The following is a 12,537-nucleotide window of genomic DNA, read 5'->3' on the forward strand; positions in this document are numbered from 1 at the left end:
CGGTCTTTTTCGTTCCTCCCTGAGAAGAGAAGGCTGGACGCACGAGGGGCCATCTATGTCTGTGACGTAATTTCAAAAAAATAATCTATGCGTTCTCAGATGTCACTGAAAGTGAAATAGGACTCCAATTCGAATAGATGGAGTACATATAATCGCTGATACGCCGACTAAATATAACTCGAAAACTGGATGTGTCTTCTATATATGGCTGCGAAGGAAAGATTCTAGGAAGAAATCCAAGGTATCTGATTAACGGAAAAGGATTTGCGGCGTATTGGAGATTCCTCTTTTTCGTATAGACGTGGAAGGTTACGTTTGTAACGGTCACTGTTATCGACAAGTTAAGCGCCTTGAAAGGCTCCTAGAAGATACAAATACCCTTCATCGCTGGTTGAAGGAAAACTTTGAAACGATTAATGGAACGAAGCGAGAGGTGCCCTCCGACTCCGTAATTTCGCCAAGTGTTACCGCGCCGTCAACTTCGCCACGCAACAGATCAAGGAAGAGTTAAGGCGGCGAAAGACTATCATTTAGAGCTAATTTAGAACTGCACTTTCAAGAAGAAAATAAAACTACACTGAGAAATATTATGGGGTTCTTACAAGGGGTCCAAATAAAGTGATTTCTTTTCACTCTGTAGTCTGGTGAACTGCTTGCTTGTATTTGAAAATGAATAATCACAAATCAGGCTTTAAGTTGTTGTAACAAATATAACTGAAAAGTTATATTTGTCAAAGCTTACAGTACAGAATGATTTCCATTACTTGTGATAGTATTCAGAGTTACAGCCCCTTCGTTCTCTACCAAACTCTAAGTATCAAAAGCAACAACAAACACAACGCATAGGCATCTTATCCTGTTTTATTTTTAGTTCTCGCACTTATGGCTTGAAATTTTCCGTCATGCACGAAAGCCCGGCGCTATTTATGTTTGAGTGATAAGGACTACTAATCCACGAGTTATACAAAACGTGCTTCGAATATGGCTCCGCTTACCAGTGAGAAATGCAATGAGCTTCGTCGATTGCGATCAGACATAAGCTCTCTTTGGAGAGACATGGACCGCAGTTGTTTCCTTGACGGAAACGTCTTGGATGAACCGGACTAGATTTGGCACTCGCCACGTTCTATGACTTGACTGGTCTCTTCACTCGTTTTTTCGTCCCAAGTAAACTTCACTGTAATTCTTACAGATTTAAGAAATCAAACGTAATCTTCCAAAAGTGAAGTCAGGGAAGAAATGACGAGAACAATTGACTTCGCATTTAACGAAGGCTTGATAGCATGTCTCCGCGTCAAAAACAATCGGCGCGGACTGAAAAATCAGCGACTTCGTGACTCTTTTGGTTGGAACCACGAAAACATGCTGGCCGCTAACCAGGTTCTCTAGAGCCTCTCGTTGTAAATCTTTCAAAATTTCGATCTTAATCGTCTCTAAATCTCGTTCGCATGCCACATTCATCAATACATCATCGTCCACCATTTTGAAAACTTTGTCTGACAAGATAATTTATGCGGCCTTACAAAAATCTTGATCAGCAGGGATTTGCTAAAGCAAAGGCATAGAAAAAACCAGGAAAGATTTATTACTCGACGTTTCGGGGTCATCGTGACTCCATTATCAAGAGACTAGTTTAAAAACATGCAAATAAGGAAAGGTACAAGAATAGCATAAATTAGACTGAACGGCTTAAACAAACACCTTGGCGCGGATGGAATCCGTTTGCACGTTCAGTGTTGGCTTACGCATGCGAATATACAACATTTCATTAACAAGGCAATCAAATTTGCCGTTACATTTCGTGATGACGTTGAATTGCTCGATCAAGCGTTCAGGCATTTCACTATTGTGCTGGAGGTGGTAGTGTTTGTAGATAGAAGATGATTTCCTTTTGTGCCCTTCTACGCGCTCGTGTAAGTGACCACGAGTGTAGCCCACATACCCTGCATCACACAGGTTACATTTAAATTCATAAACGATACATTGTTGGTTAACAATAGGGGGCTTCATTTCGTGTTGCTTAAGCTGTTGATCGAGCTTAGGGCTAACGAACACTGGTTGGACAGTCACGCTTAACTTCGAGCTTAGACTGTTCAGTTGTTGTTTAACATGATTAGCTGACGACTGGTCCTTGAAGGGTAACACTAATCTCACAGTCTCCGATGGTACGTCTGGTGATGGACAGGGTTCTGCAGATGAAATCCTTCTCTCAACGAACCGCTTGATTGTAGTCGAAAGGGAAGGGATCCTTCCCGTTCGACTTCCATGGTAAACTGGAGGGAGGGATGGGTAGAGTTAAGGGTGTCTAGAAACTGGCCAGCGGTCACCCTATCAGGCATTACGGTCAGGGTGTCATCGACGTACCTCCGACGTACCTCCTTCCTTTCTAGGAACTGAACTGCTTAACCGTGCGCCAAAGATTGAGAGCAAGGTCTACATCAAAAGAACCAACACGGGTCTCCTTCTGCATTTCCAGAGTCATGTTGACATTAAGTACAAGCGCAGCCTAGTTAACACCATGGTGGATCGCGCTTATCGATTATCTTCTAACTGGTCTTTCTTCTCCGAGGAATGTGACCGCCTTAGAGGGGTTTTTCATAACTTGAAATACCCAAAGCCACTGGTTGAAACTACAATCAAGCGGTTCGTTGAGAGAAGGATTTCATCTGCAGAACCCTGTCCATCACCAGACGTACCATCGGAGACTGTGAGATTAGTGTTACCCTTCAAGGACCAGTCGTCAGCTAATCATGTTAAACAACAACTGAACAGTCTAAGCTCGAAGTTAAGCGTGACTGTCCAACCAGTGTTCGTTAGCCCTAAGCTCGATCAACAGCTTAAGCAACACGAAATGAAGCCCCCTATTGTTAACCAACAATGTATCGTTTATGAATTTAAATGTAACCTGTGTGATGCAGGGTATGTGGGCTACACTCGTGGTCACTTACACGAGCGCGTAGAAGGGCACAAAAGGAAATCATCTTCTATCTACAAACACTACCACCTCCAGCACAATAGTGAAATGCCTGAACGCTTGATCGAGCAATTCAACGTCATCACGAAATGTAACGGCAAATTTGATTGCCTTGTTAATGAAATGTTGTATATTCGCATGCGTAAGCCAACACTGAACGTGCAAACGGATTCCATCCGCGCCAAGGTGTTTGTTTAAGCCGTTCAGTCTAATTTATGCTATTCTTGTACCTTTCCTTATTTGCATGTTTTTAAACTAGTCTCTTGATAATGGAGTCACGATGACCCCGAAACGTCGAGTAATAAATCTTTCCTGGTTTTTTTTACAAAAATCTGCAGGCGAAATTCTGATTGGCCATAAGCAATAAAAGAAACCTCGCGCGTCCAGCCATGGGCTCAGGAGGAGCGCGGGCTCCGGTTCCCGAACAACGGCTGATAATCGAGCCTAAAAAAATATCGGATAATTATCATTATAATTATCTTTTTCGATAAAATAGCGCTTTCCAACGGTCAGCAGTCTGACAAGATCGCGGCGCAGGTATGTCATGTGGGTGGAATTATGGTAGGTAAGTCATGTATGGGGAATTATTATGTCCCAACACATATTATGTCCTATACTGTACATACATATGATGTCCTAACACCACATACAGCATACAGGGCTCTATACAGCTATACAGGGCTATACGTAGCTATTGAGGGTTATACACGGCTATACACGGCTACACACAGCTATACACGGATCTACACAGCTATACACGGGTGTACACATCTATACGGGGCTATACATAGCTATACATAGCTATACACAGCTATACAGGGCTATACACAGCTTTATTACATAATTAATGTATGGGGAATTATCATATCCAACAAATATTATGTCCTGTATTTTACGTACGAATATATGATGTCCTAACACTACATACAACATACAGGGCTATACACTACTTTACAGGGCTGTACACAGCTATACACGGATATATACAGCTAGACATGGATATACACAGCTATACACGGATATAATTTGATTATATCAACTAAGTGGAAATTGGAAGTTGGGCACCGTAACGAGTTAAAAAGCTGACGTTTCGAGGGTTAGCCCTTCGTCAGAGCGAATAGAGGAATTGTGGGTTGTGTGTGGGTTTATATGCAGAAAGCGGAGCTACGCTATTGGTTCGTCGATACCTGTGGGATTAAGAGCGCCGATTTGAAAGATAAATTTTGTTCAAGAGTTTTGCGGCTTTCCGAACAACTTAAATGTAAGGAAAGACCGCAGATTGCCATGTGTTGCTTAGAATGATTGGGTAAATTAAAGTGTCTAGCGACTGGTTTTGATGCGTCCTTATCATTCCTTTCTACGTCGCGAAGGTGTTCTCGGAATCGGTCACCTAGTCGTCTTCCTGTTTCGCCGATGTATATCTTTTTGCAATAAGTGCAAGTTATGCAATAGATTACGTTGGCGGAGGTGCACGTGAAGTGATCAGTGATCTTAATGGATCGTTTGGGTCCCGATGGTTTCTCAGCGTTGTGAATCAAAGGAGAAGTTGTGCATCGTGCGCCAGCGCATTTAAAGTGCCGGGTTGGTCATTAGTTTGGAAAGTCGCAAAACTCTTGAACAAAAGTTTATCTTTCAAATCGGCACTCTTAATCCCACAGGTATCAACGAACGCTTTTCATTCTACTAATTTATCCGTGTTTTCTCATCGCCATGTTCCCACCAATAGCGTAGCTCCGCCTTCTGCATAAAAACCCACACACAACCCACAATTCCTCCATTCGCTCTGACGAAGGGCTAACGCTCGAAACGTCAGCTTTTTAACTCGTTACAGTGGCCAATTTATAATTTCAACTTAATTGATATAACCAAATTGTATAGCTGTGTATAGCCCTGTATAGCTGCGTGTAGCCCTATATAGCTTTGTATAGCCATCTTTAGCTGTCTATAGTCATGTATAGCTATGTATAGCTGTGTATAGCCGTGTATATTTGGTATTAGTATAATTTCAGAGCTGAGCAAAGAGTTTCCAGCAATCTGGTTGGTCGAGCGGTTTCTTATATGACTTTATATAAACCGCTCCACGCGGTTTGTATAAAATGTTAAAATAAAATGTTAATAAATGTTACTAAAATGTTATGATTTTAGAAATTTCTCTGTTGTTCAGCTCTGAAATTATACTAAAACAATTGTTCCCCTCAGGTTCCCATGAATATTGTCGAATAATCCTCTCGACTTCGTCTCGGGGATTATTCGACGATATTCACCTCGCCTTCGGCGAATAACTGTTAAATATCAACTAAGTTGAAATTGTAAATTGGCCACCGTAAAGAGTTAAAAAGCTGACGTTTAGCCCTTTGCTCTGACGAAGGGCTAACGCTCGAAACGTCAGCTTTTTAACTCTTTACGGTGGCCAATTTACAATTTCAACTTAGCTGATTTTACCAAATTACCTTGTTACCCCCACCGACGAAACACCACAGTTTCTTTAGAAAATAACCCCTTTTATAGCCATAACTTGCATAACTGTGTATGTTTATGTTTAATGTTTACATATCAAACTGTTTCCCCTCTGCGATGGACATTTGTTTTTGTCGGTTCCAGCCTGACGCGGCCGCTAACCCAGATGCCCTCCTGAGCAAATTTTCAAAATGGCGGACAAGCCAAAGAGAAAGATAAGAGAACCAAAGCGATTCTGCAACGAATACTCAGCATATACCCCTGTTAAAAAGGTCATTTCACAGAGAAAAGATACAAAATTGTATGATATTGAAGTCACGGAGGTTGACAAACCCAACAAGAGACTGAAAATTCACTACATTGGCGACAGTACACGCTTCGATGAGTGGAGACCCTTCGGGGTTCTGTCCTCGTGTACCGGTTCACAAGAGCCAATACAAAAGACCAAACAATACACAATAGCTAACCGATAACTCCTAAACAAAGAAAGAACAATGGTAATTCCCTTGTGAACCGGTACACCAGGACAGAACCCCCTTCGGGGACGGTGAAGCATCTGAATATTTTCCTTCGAGATTGTATAGATTAGTAGGCTGCAACAAAAATTTATTGGACGACGTTTAGGGTAAAAACAGCAATCTAACCTGAAAAAAATGTATTTATTCCGACTCTTTCAGAAAATAACTTTACAAATCTTACTTGTTTATCTCGTAAGTAAACGATGGTGAAGCGCTTTCCGAGCTACCCGATTCTTCTCCCACTGCTTTCACGCTTAGAAAACAGGAAACGAGCAAAAGGAGGAAGGTGTGGCTGTTTTGACTAGCCATTTGACGAGGTTCAATCTGCTCCTTGTTCGACAATTTACATATCAAAACAAAGGAAATTTGTTCCTCTCTTTGATTTTGGTGGTACATTTTCAATTTGCGCTTGCGTAAGAGAGAAATCGCTCAAGACTCCTTGCTCGGTCTTGTTTTGACCACGAACGCCTTCTTAATTTTGACGGACCCACTCGGGAAAAGGTGAAAATGACGAGGGAAAAACTTTACTTTGTAGTACGAAAATACACAAAATGGAAAGCCATGATATTATAGTTCAATATTTCGGTGGTACATTGTTAACTTTTTATACAGAGAGTCGGCAAGATGATATAACATCCAAAAATCGCACTCGATTTGAGTGGGCCGATGAAGTGGGCGTGGTCACGAAATTCAGTAAGAGACTATTTGTACCCCGTGAGTTTGATATGCACAGTTTAATCACAGTTCGTAACCATACATAACTGATACAAATTAACTAAACAATAAAGTCATAAAATAATAATAATAGTGATACATGTATAAACAAACAGAAATACAAAAATGGTTAACAGGATGGTAGTAGGGAAACCAAATTCCCATGCTAAGACATACCCTCCAAAAATAATAATTGCATAAACTTATTTTAAAAGCACTATGCCTAGTATTAGAGGAAAATTATGAGCGTAGGTACTTAATCAGTGAAACTTTAAAAGACTGGATAATTTGGATATATCAACAAAGTTGAAATGGTAAATTGGCCACCGTAACGATTACAAAAGCTGACGTTTCGAGCGTTAGCCCTTCGTCGGAGCGAAAAAGACTGGAGGCTAGGAGATGACATCACATCCAAAGGCAAAGAGTTCCAATCATTAATATTTCTATGAAAGAATGAATGTTTAAAATAATTTGTAAGGGCAACTTTCGGCCTTATTTTATACTCATGCTTACTTCTAGTACGAGTTATTCCAATAATATCAAAATAATGATAGCAGTTGATATCACAGTAACCAAATATAATCTTATACATTTGAGCTAGGCTAAGATATTTCCTCTCAGTTCTTAAGAGACCCAATTTAACTCTAGAAGTCTTTCAGGATATTCTTTGTCAGGGCCACATATTAGTCGGAACGCTCTTCTCTGAATTGCTTTGATTGCCTTAATATGCTTCACCAGATAAGGGTTCCAGACTGGGCAAGCGTCCTCGAGGATAACACTAGCGCCTTGAAAGCTGTCTTGATGCCAGTCTTGTTTGAATAACCAAATGTTCTTTTAATCAAGCCCAACACCCTGCTAGCTTAAGCACAAATTTAGTTAATGTGATGATAAGGACCATGATAAGGACGACTCCAACCAAAGTCCCGGATGTTTGTGGTGGTCCACTTCCGGTCGTAAGATGTCATTCAACGAACATTGACACCTTATTGGGTCTTTCTTCCGTGTAATGTGTAGGACTTCACACCGTGTCGGTCTTAAGAGTAACAAGCCAACTCTTACACCATTCTGAGGTAGATGACAAATCCTCTTGAAGTAGATCGCAATCCAGTCTATTTCTTATGTGGCAATGAAGGACTGCATCGTCAGCAACCAAATCTGAGTTGTAGGTTACTGAGTAAGGAAGATCGTTGATGTATACAAGGAACAGCAAAGGCCCAAGTTTACTCCCCTGAGGCACTTCAGGTGTAACACTTAACCAATCAGATGCTTGTCCCTCAATCACTACACGCTGTTTCCTTGACGTAAGAAAATCCCTTAACCAACTTAAAATTTGGTCTTTGATACCATAGCATTCCAATTTGTAGGGGACATGGGCATGGGAGACTTTATCCAAAGCCTTAGCAAAGTCCAAAAACACTGCGTCAACTGATCCAAGTTTATCCATGGCCTGAAGCCACTCGTGTACTAATTGAAGTAGTTGAGTAACACAAGATCTTGATGGTCTAAATCCCTGCTGATTGTCATTTAGCAGTTGGAAGTCAGTCAGATACTTCATAATGTGCTTGTGAATCAAGCGCTCTACTATTTTCACAACGACGCTCGTTAATGAAATTGGACGATAGTTATCAGCCAAGTTTAGCTGTGTATAGCCCTGCATAGTTGTGTATAGCTCTGTATAGTTGTGTTTAGCCCTGTATAATTGTGGAGGTAAAGTACAGGACATAACATTTATTGGGGACATAATAACTCCCCATGCATGATCTACCTACGCATTGCAGACGTATCCCTTAATACCTCTGAATTTTTTTGAATTATTCTTCAAACTTTGAGGCATATTGTGCGTTTAGTTATTTGTGTGTGTGTGTGTGTGTGTGTGTGTGTGTGTGTGTGTGTGTGTACCACATGTAGTTTCAGGCCTCATAACGCGTAAGCTCAAAAGGATTCTCGACTATAATCAATATTCACGTTGTAAACAGCGTCAAGAAGCGATTAGGTCAACCGCTAAACACAACACACCAAAACATCTAAGACTCGGAAGAAGCTTGAGCACGATTCAAAGTGCTTATTGGATGAGAATTCAAGCCTTAGGGCTCAGGTATTAAGCACTACCGAGGGTTTAGGTAGTCAGCCAAAGACTCTACTATTTAGAGCAGTATACCAGAAGAGACTGTGTTGAACTTCGTGGCGTCCCTCTTTTTGAGGACACCTTGGAGGAAGACAATGACATGATATCAAGCAATGTAATTCGTTGTGTCCACGGCTGACCTTGGTTTCTCTGAGGCTAAAAACATCTACAAAGTCTAACGCAAACGAACAACTGAGGGACTGTTTGAAGATTGTTTGAAGTTCAAGAAAAGTCACAGTTACAAGTTCCTCTGGACTAGTGCTGGAAAGATTTTCTTATAGAAAAAAATAAGAAGAAATGCTGATTCCCTTGTGGAACTTGTCAACTCTCCTGCTGACATTCCATCGTTTTGAGGCAATAAGTTGTGATAAATCTTACTTGGATGAGTTCTTTTCAATTCAAAAAACAAAGTGGTAAACGAATCTGGCAAAAAATTAAACAAGTCATTGAAGTTAACTCTCAGGGGAATAAATCTGTTAGCAAAATAATATTTAAAAACTCTGAAATATCTGATCCCAAATCAATAGCTTTTGCATTCAATAGTTATTTTGCAAATATAGGTAGTAATGTCGCAAGCTCCATTCCTAATGCCACAAAAACCACGAGCGTGTTTATACCGACTCCCATATGTGATAGTTTGTTTTTGTCTCCAATAACTACAGAAAAAATTGAATTAGAAATAGCCAAACGTTAAACCAGTAAAGCTGTGGGTCATCGTATCACTATTTAATAAAATAATCGACATTAGAAACATGTTTCGACAGCTCATCTGTCATCTTCAGTTCTGATATACACAAAATATAAAATGATAAAGTTGATGATCGAGTGTAGGTTGTTCCCACTCAATGTGAATAGCTTCTTTGACATCTCAATTCAAAAGATCCTGAGCTAGCAGGTCCGTTAAAGACAATATTTAAGACATCTTTTCTTACCGGAATCACCGGTCCAAGATAAATTTGAGTTGGTTAGAGTAATACCAGTCTTTACGAAGGACTCTCAGGCAAACTTAAGCAATTATAGGTCTATTTCTCTTTTATCGATAATCAATACGTTTTTAGAAACAAACAATTTTAAAGAATCGAGTTTCCAGATGGGATTTGAACCCACGACCCTCCGTGATCTAGTCGGATGCTCTATGATGAGCAATTAGTGTTTTTAGAAACACTAATTTATTACAATCAGTTTGGATTCCGTTCAAAGCATTTAACTGAACATGCGGTATTTAGTATTACAGAACAAGCACGGAAAGCTATTGAAGGTCATGATTACCCGTGCGGAATTTTCCCAGATTTCAGAAAAGCATTTGATACTGTTAATGACAATATTTTACTTTCAAAGCTTGAACACTATGGTATTAGAGGTGTCATTAAAGACTGGTTCAACTCGTATTTAAGCAACAGAACCCAAATTATATCACTTGGTAATGCTATTTTAGACATACAAATGGTCTGTTGTGGTGTGCCTCAAGGATCAGTTCTTGGGCTATTTCTGTTCCTTATTTATATAAATGAATTTCATCACTGCTCAAACTTATTGGATTTCCGCCTGTTTGGAGATGATGCAAATCTATTTTATAAGCGCAAGGACATTAACATACTTGAAAGTGATATTAATAATGAACTTGATAAATTCCATACTTGGCTATCTTCAAACGAGCTCTCACAAAATATTGGAAACTCAAGTTCCTAAAGTACATTTTGGTTGCCTGTTAAAGACCAACTTCTATCGTCAAGGGCCTTTAAATGCGTGTTTAAGTGAACCCAAAAATATCTCCCTTTGGAATACGATTTCATGCCGTGTAAACTACCGTATCTAAGGTCAAGCGGCGTAGATTTAGCGAGATCTAAACACCCGAGCCACGACATGATAAACAAACTCAAAGACTCCAGCTCATTTTATTGACAAACTATTAAATGCTAATAACTTCTTCATCTAGGCCGGTTATTGTTTTATTGAATGGTTGGCGCTTGAGGCTAATCCCGGGCAATCCTTGAGTTCCCTCGTTACCAAATCGCAACGCTATATGCTAATGTGTAACCCTGCTTTCTCACGACATTACTTGGACGATTACTACTTATTAAGACCATTATTGACTTTTTCCTGATTTACGAAATTTGATTGCTATCACTAGCTCGCTTATTACCTGGCCTTCACAGCATAAACAACGCAGTGAGCCGTAAAGTCTTAATATCTTTTTTCATTCTCTGCGCAAAAACAAGTTTAATTGAAAACGTGGTCGTGTCGAATGCGCCGATCAATTCGTCCGCCTATTCATAGACCAATATATATTTTATGTAACCTTTATTGGCAGCTATCCCATCTAAAGACACTTGAACATGATCATATAAACTGAGGGAAGAAATACTAAATATGTGACCCCAAATACATATCATCGCGCACTCACACACGTACAACACTTTTATCTCGCCTTGAGGTTACTTTCTCCTGCCTCACACTACGCGCAAATGTCGAAAGTGGACATCATATTTGCTATGCGCATATAAAAAAGCTTATTTAAGTTACTTGTAAAAACTCCTTGAAAAATTCTGCTATTGTCAGACGGAACGGGTAGGATGATAAACCAAGTCTTTGCTATTTCAGTTCGAGTGGTGCTGCTCACCTTTGTATCATTAAAAAAGCAGGATATATGAAGTTGCATTGGCTTAGGGGCCAGGTTTAATTTCACAGGTGATCTCAAAAGGTTTTAGAATTTCGAGGAATTTGGGATTTTATAGCATATCCTCAAACTTCATGCACTCAACGATCTGACCATTTTTCATAATTAAAATCATGTCAGTCTCTGATAGTTTTCGGGCGATGAGCTATGATGATTACAGTGGAGCCCTTCAGTTTCTCTCGCATTACTCTCCAAACTGTTTGCTCTGTTGCTGGATCCACATGTGCAGTGGGTTCATCTAAGATGACGATCTTGCTTTTTTTTTTTTTTTTTTTTAACAAAACACGGGCTAAGCAAATTAATTGTCGTTCTCCAACACTGAAGTTTGTGCCATGTTCCAATGACTCGTGATTTAACTGTCGTTTCTGACTTTCCACCGGCTCATTCAGTTAAACATCCTCCAGAGCTCGCAATAACTCTACGTCTTCAAATTAGTCCAAGAGATCTAGATTTCTTCTTAATTATCCACTTAAAAGAACAAGACTTTGGCCGAGAACAGATCAGGATACATCGTAGAGCCTCTTGAAGGTCTATATCGTTTAGTGGAACATCATCAATCTTTGTGACACCTTGGGCGTCGCAGAAGAGCTGCCACAAAAGACGACTTCCCTGCTCCCGTGCGTCCTGCAATACCAATACAGCTTCCTCCTTCTATGTGAAGATTTACTTCTTTCAGCACTTGAGGTCCATCTGGTTAGTACGTCATCGACACGTCTTGGAAGCTAATAATTCTCTGAAGGGACCAGTTTTTTGGGAGGAAGTCTCTGATCTTTGAACCCAGGCTCGCTATCAAGTTTGGTGTATGTCATGATTCGTTCAACCGAAGTCATAAAGTTTTCTATTTCCGTCGTTTCTCAGACAGAATAATCCATCATTTCCACCGTCTCGATGACGCAAGCAAGGCCTAGTCCTGCAAATTGCTATCGATACAATATGCCTATGTCTTTAGAAAATCGATTAAGGATTCTTCCAGTAGGGTTTGAGACAAAGAATAAAACAGGTGCTCTCATAATAGCTTCTACCATTTTATCATGAAGGCGTTTAGAGCATTTTAAAGCCCAAAGGAAAATAT

The sequence above is a fragment of the Stylophora pistillata genome, chromosome 10, assembly GCF_964205215.1.
Source record: "Stylophora pistillata chromosome 10, jaStyPist1.2, whole genome shotgun sequence".
Taxonomy (NCBI): Eukaryota; Metazoa; Cnidaria; class Anthozoa; order Scleractinia; family Pocilloporidae; genus Stylophora; species Stylophora pistillata.